The following is a 10,353-nucleotide window of genomic DNA, read 5'->3' as shown; positions in this document are numbered from 1 at the left end:
CATCTACTTTGTGACCTTGGCAAGTTATTCAGCTTCCTCATTTGAAGCTCCGAGGATGTAATGGTACCTACCGCAGAGAGTTGCTATTAGGATTAAATGAAAATGGTTTGAGCGCTCAGCACAAGCCTGGCATGTAGTCAGCGCACAGTAAATGGTAGCTATTATTACATGAACTGTATTTGTTGAATGATTGACTCTGGCATATAACACCTGCATTCAACTTGAACGCGGAGTTGTCAGTCATCCAGTCGAAGGGGTAGGAACCATAGCACAGCACTCGCCAATTTTTTTTCTAGAAATAAATCTTTGTGGGAGGATAATGACCGGTTGGAAAGTGTTAAGTCCGGAGGAAACAAAGACGCGATCCCCCGTCTAAGAAGCAGGGAGGCGAAGACTGCCCTGCAGGCTGCAGTTACAGCTCTGAATCGCACACGGGCTCATTAGCAGCCAGCTGGGCATACATAGCTTGGGGCGATGAAGCCTCAAAAGCAAGATTTTTAAGGAATGGGACAAGATCTCCTTTAATTTTGCTCATTTCATTTCAGGGACCACACCCTACAGGGTGGGAGGAAGAACTCCGAAGCCTGAGGCGGAAGCTTAAGCACAGCCACGGACCTGACCATCTATGGTCACAAAACGCACAGAGCAAACAGGAAGTGGGGCGCGAGTGGAAGATTTTCTCCACCTTCCCAGCCCTAGCCTCGGAATCGAGCGAGGGCGAGCATGCCCAGACGCTCAAAGCCTACTCTATTAGCCTCCGCGACCGAGTCCATTGCTTTTCTGTACTACAGACAGGGAAACCAAGGCTTGCACGCCCAGCCAGGGGCGAAATTTGGTCCCGGTCCCCCCAACCACCAGACACTGGGTCTCAGAGCCTTCTAGCCCCACTGTTGTTCCCTGAACCTCTTCCGGACTGAGGCTAAAAACGTAACGACCTCAGTCTCCGAGCACAAATTGACAAAACAAGCAGCCACTCAGCTGTCTTCCTTTGAGGAGGTGGGGCTTGGTTAGGAACTCCAGCTCCTTATTGGTCTGGGCCTCGGGGCGTGACCAACCGTGGACACGCCCCTTCCCCGAGTTTTCCTCCCCCACCTCCCTTGGAGGCGGAGCCCTTTTCCAAACGCTCCTAAGCCAGATTCTCTCTCCGGTGGCGGGGAATGAGGGCGGAGTCACGAGCGGAGCGGCCAAACTTCTTCCTCTCCCCCGGGCTAGCGTTACAGCCAGTGGTTCATTTCCGGTGGGGGTGCCGCGCCCAGTGAGGGCCCGGAAGTGGGTCGCGCGAAGACCGCTGGGCGGTTCTTGCCGGAAGTGGAGAGCGGCTGATCGCAGTCCGGAGGTGAGGCGGAACTCTTAAGGTGAGGGTTGGTGGTTGGATAAGGATTGGGATGGTCTTTGGGGCCCACCGGGTCCTGGCCGTTAGTAAAGGCTGTGCTAGCCTACGCGCGTTTGAGGAGTCTTGCTGAAAGGCCGGGGTTTGGGCCCTTCGGCCATCCCGGGCTCCTGGGTGCGGTCTCTTGAGGTGGGGCTGGGGTACCAGATTGAACCAGGAGGTCTTGGGGAAGCCACTTTCTCCTTGATTTCGCAGCTCTGCCTATCAGCCTCCGCGGAGGCCTGATTCCTAAAGGCATCCTAACCAACTGAATGGACCCTGGGAGACCTTAGAATTTCCTCCTGACCGGGTCTTGTTCCCATTACTCGGATGGGTAACTTGATCTCGGAGAAGAAAAGAATCTGGTTTTAGAGAGAGGTTTCCAGTCCTAGATCCTTCCTTTCCTTGGAACCTCTCTAACTTTCGATCTGGGCAGCTGCAGGTTAAAGGCTATCTGGTAGTAGAACTAAAAAAAAAAAAAAAGTTAAAAATTTGGAATGCCTGTTAAATTTAAGGTAGGCTAGTAAGCCCTGCGTTTACGTTCAGTGAGCTCCCCTTACTCTTAGACTGCCACTGTTCACTCGCAATCCAAGCTAACTTTATGGGAGGTGCTGTCCACTTCTGGATCTGAAGTCAGATGATTCAGGTTGGGTCTGGCACAGTTGCCAAGTGCCTGTGGTCGTAGGATCGCTGTGTTTATTCTGTGTTGGCAACATGGAAAATGTCATCGAATACAGCTTTGAAAAGTCTAGTCATTGCCCCCATCGAGTTAGCAGTGAAAGACAGTTAAGAAATAGTTACAAATGTGGTGAGGGTGCTGTGGAAGGACGCAGCAAGGGAGTCAGAAGCGTTTTGAAAGATCAAGAGGGTGTGTGTGTGTGTGTGTGTGTGTGTGTGTGTGAGAGAGAGAGAGAGAGAGAGAGAGAGAGAGAGAGAGAATATATTAGATAGAGGTTAGTTAGTATCAGAACTGTCAGCTGTAGCTCTTTGTACTGCTTTCCCTTGAAGTGAAAATCCAGGGTTAGAACAGCACGTTCATCATCTGCCAAGCATTTATTGGACCTCAGTATGTGTGAAAACATTTTAGCTTAGGCACTTAGCCCTTCTGGCTAGGAATACACTTGTTCTCTGGTGATATGTACAGTATGGGAGGAACCGGCAAATCAAGGGTGGTTGAGTGTGTGCACTGTGTGAACACAGAGCTACTGAGAACAGGAGAAATATCTGAACCACAGTTCTAGGCAACAATGAGGGACTTAGTGTTTCAAGATTTCCTTAGGCATATAATGAGCCTAGGAAACGGATTTCTAGGCAGAACTAGATGGAAAGGCGCAGAGACCTAGGCATGAGAAAGACCCAAGTGACTAGTCAGCCGTGTTGTGGTTCCAGTATTACTTGGAGAAGTGGAGAAAATGAGAGGTTGTGGAGTCAAATAGGGAGGCCCTTGGAAGCATGCTAAAGAATTTGGATTTTAGCCTGGAAGCTATGGGGATACTTTGAAGGGTTTTCCCACTTGGCAGAGTGGGAAGGGACCAGACACTGGAGTAGACCAGTACTTAAAAAGCTGTTGCTGTGTCATGGCTTGAGCTGGAGAGGGGAAGTGGAAATGACCAAGAGGGGTTGCATTTGAGCAGTCTTGGCCATATGTGATAGTGTGTGTCTGCCATGTCAGCACCTGGAGTTTGAGGCAGGAGAATCACGAGCTGAAGCCTAGGGCAGATATCAAGGCTGGAATCCAAGGAACTGGAGGCTTGTTATTTATGGGAGTGAAGAAGTAGTTGTAGTCTGGAAATTGCTGCTGTTCTGGTCTAAGATACTGTCAGTACCATTCAGATAAGGAATATAAAAGGTTCATTGGAAAGAGATATAAAATTGTGAAGTGACAAAGAAAAAAATCTGTAGCCTTCTGGGCATTAGTGCCCCCAGGTCTAGCCAGGGCAAATTGCAAAGGTGTGGCAGAAGAGGGTTTGGTCTGTACTGCTATGAGAAATACTCAGGCCTGGAGTTCGGTAGGAGCTGGGAGCGGGGTGGGGTGTCTGGCTGGTTGTTTGGGGCTTTGAATGTCTTAGTCTGAATGTGTTTGGATTTTATTTTGTAACTGTCTGTTGTTGCTGTAGTGCTCAGCACGCATAACTTTCTGGACACTTCCTACTTTGCAGAAATATTCTGTAGGTCAGCGGAGCATAATTAATGATGCAGAGAAGGTTAATAAAATTGGTAGCAATGAAAGTACTTTAAAGTCTAACTTAACTCTGCAGACCAAGTGGTAGGTACTGGTGACTTTTCTGAGTGCAGCAGGCCTTGAGGAGGCAGTGTTTCCCTTCTGAGGAGAACTTTTTTCAACCATGTTCATGGTAGCGCATGAATTTTTGTTGTTGTTGTTGTTTTTAATCATAGGCTGACTGGTTTAAAAGAATGACTTCTTCATTTTGGTTTTCTGAGAAACTATAAGTACAAGGTTCATTTTGCTTAAACAAGCAAATACAAAGTGTTATTGGAAGTAAAACCTTTTGGCTTGAAATTTAATGCTGAGATTTGAAACCTGAGGACTATACACTATATCTTACCAATGGTTGTGATTATTTCTTTAAATATCATCATCAGTTTATCTAGTATTAACTTGTCTTCTGTACCTAGCACTCCAGCTTCTCTGTACCATAGTGAATCATTTAAAGGTCTTGAAAACAAATCATTTTTCACCCTTTTGCCTATTATTCTCACAGACTTCATAATCCCAAAGAACCAAGTCTAAATTTTTTTTCCAGCTTACCAGTCCTCTACAATTAGACTTTTACATGTTGTGTTGTGCTGTGTTGTATTGTTTCATTTTGGAAGTGTTCGCTGTTGAACCCAGGGCTTGTGCTTCCTTGTCTCCTAGCGAGCTGTGGCACAGCCCCACTCAGACACTTGCCTAAATTAATTTTCAGACTCGACTTTCTAATTTAGATTAGCATTTTATGTGAGTCATTTGTTCTCCCTTTATGCTTCTTATATTAGACCAGTTTTTTTTTTTTTTCAGCTTTGGCACAGTTGGCATTCTGGGCTGTCCTGTAAGATGCTTGGCAGCATCCCTGTCCTCTATCCATTGGATGCTGGTAGCACTTCCTCAGTCGTGATAGCCAAAAATGTCTTGAGACATTGCTAAATGTTTCCTGGAGGAAAGAATTTCTCCTGGTGGAGAACTGCTTAAGAAAACTTTGTAGGTGGCCTGGGGAGATGGCTTATACTATAAAGGCTCCTGCTGCTAAGCACAGCCCTTGAGTTCTATCCCTGGGACTCACATGGTGGAAGGAGAGAACTGACTCCTACAAGTTGTCCTCTGACCTCTACCCATGCCTGACTCCTGCAAGTTGTCCTCTGACCTCTACCCACGCCCTGTAGCATGTAGGCATCCACACAATAAATGAGTGTAATAGAAAACATAGCTATGTTCTACTGGGTCTTATTTCCTCAGCTAACATCTCTGAGGAGGCTCTGGAGCTGCACTTAGCATAGTGTATGGTACATTCTAAGCATTGTACACTAATGAATAAGTCATTTGTTTTCATTGAGGTACTGGGAAGTTGTGCTTTTGAGGAAGTCCTTACCACCCTCCTAAGACTCCTGTTTCAGTTATTGTTCTTTTTTTAACATCTATTTTTTAATTTGATGTATATGCACATCCCAAGTGCATGCATGTCCACCATGTTCATGCTGGTTACCATGGAGGCCAGAAGAAGGAGCTGGAGTTACAGATGGTTTTAACTGCCTGGTATGGGGCTGAGGACCTCAGGGTCTCTTCTGAGAGCAGCAGCTGCTCATGACCACTGAGCCATCTCTCCAGTGCCTGACTTGCAATCTTTTACTAGAGAAAGGCCAATGATTGGCAGGAACTGGCAGCAGAGTTTGTGTTAGTTACCTGGCAGGTTAGCAGATTTGTCTGTCCCTGATATGGAAATGTAGACTCCTTTTTGATCATGTTCATATTGCTAGCAGTTAGCTTGCTTGGGTTTAGTGGCTGGGGATTATAGAGTTGATAGTCTTGTAGTTTCTTTCTTAAATTAATATAACTTTGGCATTCACCATAAAACTTTCTTCTCAATATACCGTTATGTAAACCCAATTAAAAAAAAGTCAAAGCTCTAAAAATATCCTCCGCTACAGTGCAGCTTTGTTTGCCTTCTATTACCAGACATGTGCCAAACTTTTCCATTTGGCTAGGAAATAGTTGAAATGTTTAATGGAAGGAATAAGTAGCCTTGCTATTTTTGTTTGAGGTTTTTTTTTTGGGAGGTGGGGTGGAGGAGAATGTTTTTAGCACTTTCCTTCCTCCAGAGGCCATTACAACTCCTATATTTAAATTAATTATAGACTTAGAATCACAGATCTTTTCATATCTATAGTTGCAGCTGAATCATGTCTAAGGATGGATATCATCTTTGAAAATATCTTTATGTTTGTGAGTTGGAAAGGCTGTTCTATTAAAGCACCCATCCAGGCAGAAATCAGCAGTGCAGTTGTTCTATACAGACACAGGGAAATAACAAGGGCCTGCTGAATGTTCATAATACTCTTCAGTCTACAGGGAGAGAGGATTCATAGCCACACAGAGTTATCTGTTAGCCCTGAACCATTGAAACAGCTAGTTCCCAAGTCTGACTTCAGCCTGGGAGATATTACTCGTTTCACCTCCCTCTCCTGAGTCTCAGCTAGAGGACCGTAGCAGAGGGGAATAGGAGCCGAGCCCTGACGTTGACTTGGATTCCCTCCCTCCCTAGAAGATAGGCCTTTCTTTTCTCTTTTAGTCTAATCCTCAGGTGGCAGTGACTTGGGCACGAAATGTCATTGGTTTCATCAGTGAAACCAAAATCTTAGGGAAGAACAGTGGCTCCTGATTTGGGTTAGATGTAGATGACATCTTTACAGAGTTGATTCTTTGGTTTCTGGGTTAAGCCAGCTGTCTTAGAATTTCTGTTGTTGATACAAACACTGTGACCAAAAAGCAAGTTGGGGAGGAAAGAGTTTTATTTGGCTTACACTTCCAGAGCACTGATCATCTTTGAAGGAAGTCAGGACAGGAAGAGGGCAGGAGCTTATACAGAAGCTAAGGAGGAGTGCTGCTTACCCGAGTGGGAAGCCTTCTTCAGCCTGCCTTTTTATAGAACCCAGGACCACCTGCCCAGGAATGGCTCCACCCACATGGCCTGGGCGTCCCCCATTGATCACTAATTAAGATGATGTCATACAGCTGGATCCTATGGTGGCATTTTTCTCCATTGAGGGGCTCCTTTCTTTGATAGTTCTAAATTGTGTCAAGTTGACATAAAACCAACCAGAACAAATCTACATGTAGGTATTTCCTATTAGCGTCTTTAGAGGCTAAGGATCTATATTATTTGGGATAGAATTAACTAATATATATAGCTTTGTGGTAGCTTGAAACAGGCAACCCAGGAGTGGTGTTCTCTCGCTCATCCCCTAGTCCCTTTTTGAAATAGGGCCTCGATATGTAGGCCTCTGCTTCCTGGGGGCTGGATTAAAGGTGTTTCCCTTTTCTTTCTTTTTTTTTTTTTTAAAGATTTATTTATTTATTATATGTAAGTACACTGTAGCTGTCTTCAGACACTACAGAAGAGGGCGTCAGATCTCGTTACGGATGGTTGTGAGCCACCATGTGGTTGCTGGGATTTGAACTCCGGACCTTCGGAAGAGCAGTCGGGTGCTCTTACCCACTGAGCCATCTCACCAGCCCTCCCTTTTCTTTCATTCTTTCATTCACTGTACTTCTATGTCAAAGTTTAGAAAAAAAGGGGAATTTGCTGACAACTTTGTAATGTGCAAAATTGTAAATCTTATCTTTACCCCCCGCCCCCGCCCCCCAGTCCATTTAGCTGTTTCCCATAATTAGGAGCCCAAGGTACTTTCACTATAGATGTGTGCATGGATATGTAACACTACAGTGAATATCTTCATGTTATCATCACTTTCAGGACATTATGATAGTATACTTTCTTAGGATAAAATCTCAACAGGGTTACAAAGACAAGCCTAAGAAAGCATTTTTTTTTCTTTCTTTCTTTCTTTCTTTCTTTCTTTCTTTCTTTCTTTCTTTCTTTCTTTCTCATATTCTCTCTCTCTCTCTTTTTGTTAGGTTTTGTTTTGTCAATTTTGGGACAGGATTTCTTTGTGTAGCTCTGGCTGTCCTGGATCTCACTCTGTAGGCCAGGTTGGTCTTGAACTCAGAGACCTACCTGCCTCTGCCTTCCAAGTGCTGGGATTAAAGACGTGTCCCACCACTGCCCAGATAAGAGAAGAATTTTTTTTTAAAGATTTATTTATTTATTATATGTAAGTACACTGTAGCTGTCTTTAGACACTCCAGAAGAGGGTGTCAGATCTTGTTACGACGGATGGTTGTGAGCCACCATGTGGTTGCTGGGATTTGAACTCAGGACCTTCGGAAGAGCAGTCAGTGTTCTTAACTCCTGAGCCATCTCTCCAGCCCCAAGAGAAGAATTTTAAGGTCAGTTGGTTTATTAAGAATATAGACTGATTTGGACAGTTGTTTTCATTTCTGTTTTATATGAATTGATGACTTAGAACTCCCATGGGATAAAGTAGAAACCATTTCTCACTACTGGCTTATGGCCTCTTGAGTTGTGACCAGAGCTGCTGTAGTAACCTAGTCCCTGGCCTTCTGCATGAGTTAATGAATAGTAAGAAGTTGTTGGAATGAGGAGATTGAGAGGTTGTTAGTTGCTGACGTAGCTCAGTGGCACAGTGTCTATGTAGTGTGTACAAGGCCAGGCTGTGGGTTCTATCCCTAGTACCACAAAATATAGAAGGATGAAAACAAAGCAGTTTTGCAAGGGTCTGGAACCATTTCTAGTTTTTCTTGGTTTTGGACTGCAAAAGAAGTTGCTGGAGAGTCAGGCTCATAGTTTCCTTCCACCCTGCATGGTGATGTCATGAAGCTTTTCTTGCCAGTGACTTGTAAACATCATCTCCAGTCTTGATCCTTTCCCAGGCTCTCTTTCTAAATACTTACTGGACATTTTTATTTAGAATCTTCATCTTTTCTTCAGACTCCGTAAATCTAGAGCAGACACCATCTTTTTGCTGTAACTAGAACCTGCTACTGCCTTAATGCCATCATTCTTGTAAGGCCCCCATTCTTGTGACTCTAGAATTGCCCTTCTCTCCCTTCTGAATGCTGTAGTGCTTTCAGTCCAGGACCAGTTACCCTTGTTCTCTGTCTGGTTCACACTCATGTGTGCCCTCCAGGGGCAGAGCTGAGAGCAGTGGGTGGAAGTTTCAGGGAGGCAAATTTGCCTCCATATAAGGAGTACTTCAAGCTGTCTGCATAGAAATGGGCTGTCTCAGAGTCTAGGGTTCTTTCTCTATGCCTGAAGGTGCTTGATCACAGGCTGCCCAGCTAATTGCTAAGAATGTTGAAGGGACTGTTCTGGCATCAAATGGAGTTTTGATAAGGTGATTTCTACAGTTACTTTTAATCCGGAGAAGCTGATTCTATGGGAGGTAGCTTTGCCTCTCCCCTTTTGGGCAGGGAAACTATTTCATCCTTTAAAAAAAAAAATCTCAGCAGTTAATTCAGGTGCCAGTTCCTTAGTTGCCTAAAAGAGGACTGATTGTAGGCTAATTGATGGTTTTCAGTTACCAGTTATTGTAGGTTTTTTGTTTTTTTGTTTGAAATATTTTGATGAATTGGGGCATGGTAGCATGTCTTTAATCTCAGCACTCCAAGCAGAAGCAAGCAGGTCTCTGTAAGTTTGAGGCCAGCAGGTCTGTCTACACAGTGAATTCTGTGCCAGCCAATGCTACTTATTAAGTCCCTAGTCTTTTGTAGTAGCCTTCATCTTTTCCTGAGCATTTTGGAGCAGCTAGGTAGGTGAGCAACCTTACAGACCTTGATATTTTCCCTTTCGTTCAAACCTTATTCTGTTTACCAGATAGTATTTGTAAATGCTTTGCTTTCTTTCTTCTGTAGTCCTTTTTTTCATTTCCATCGTTTATAACAAGCCAGACATTAGCTGGCTTTTCTAGGATATCTGACCCAGCTTATTTAGCCAGCCTTATCTCCATACTGCATCATTCTAAACTTTTTTTTTAAAGCATAGTCTATTTCTGTCAGTTTTTAAAAGGATTTATTTTTAATTTTATTATTTTTGAGAAAAGATCTTACTCTGTAGCCTTTGCTGGCCTGGATCTCACTATTATATAGACCAAACTGCTTCAAACTCATATAGATCCCACCCTACCTTCCCCCCCCCCCCCATATGTATATGTGTGTGTGGGGGGTCTTATAAGTGGGCTTGGAGAAATGGCTCAGTTTATTCCCCTACACACACACACAAAACACACACACTCACATTTTTTTTTAATTTTATTTTTGAGAGAGTTTCTTTGTGTAGCCCTGGCTGTTTGGGAACTTATTCTGTAGACCAGGCTGGCCTCAAACTCAGAGATCTACCTGCCTCTGCCTCCCAAATGCTGAGATCAAAGATGTGCACCACCTAAATTTTTTTTTTTTTTTTAATGATGAGGATGGCTTGCTGAAATTGGTTCTCTTCTTGTCTTGTGGGCCCTGGGTATTGAACTTCGGTTGTCAGGCTTGGTGGCATGTACTTTAACCTCTGTGCCATCTTGCCAGTCCTAAAATGACATTTCCTAATAAGCAAAACTATTTCCCTGTGTTACTTAGTTTCAAGATATCTATAAAGATATCTATGTGATTTGTGCCTGAGAAAGCAGCATTTATTTTCAGGTGAACATTATTTGTAATATTTTTACAAAGACAAGCAAAGAATTTTAAGGAGGGGGAAGAAACACATCCCCGCAGAGTTGACAGAAGGGAAAGAGGCCAGGTCCGTTTTAGATGTCAGTGGGTAGGTCCTACACACATTTGTTCATTCATTGTCCAAAGATCCACTAAAACCACCATAGTTTTAGCTCCTGTTAATTTCCTAATGCTGGATTTACAAAGA

The 10,353-nt window shown here is 44.0% G+C and overlaps 1 protein-coding gene across 4 annotated transcripts in view; it reads left to right on the top strand.

Annotated features, from left to right (window-relative positions):
• The first annotated feature begins 1,092 nt into the window (after positions 1–1,092).
• The window catches only part of Cap1 (CAP, adenylate cyclase-associated protein 1 (yeast)), a 27,029-nt gene continuing 17,768 nt past the window's right edge, over positions 1,093–10,353 (top strand). For 2 of the 4 annotated variants that reach the window (NM_001358036.1, NM_007598.5), the window contains exon 1: positions 1,093–1,336. The gene's annotated coding sequence lies outside the window, so the exon portion shown is untranslated. Of the gene's footprint in view, positions 1,356–10,353 lie in introns of all 4 variants that reach the window. The other 2 variants (NM_001301067.2, NM_001358035.1) reach the window with 1 other exon arrangement.

The sequence above is a fragment of the Mus musculus genome, chromosome 4 (assembly GCF_000001635.26).
Source record: "Mus musculus strain C57BL/6J chromosome 4, GRCm38.p6 C57BL/6J".
Taxonomy (NCBI): Eukaryota; Metazoa; Chordata; class Mammalia; order Rodentia; family Muridae; genus Mus; species Mus musculus.
The sequence above is the reverse complement of the archived record's forward strand: the minus strand, read 5'-3'. Positions and strand labels throughout refer to the sequence as shown.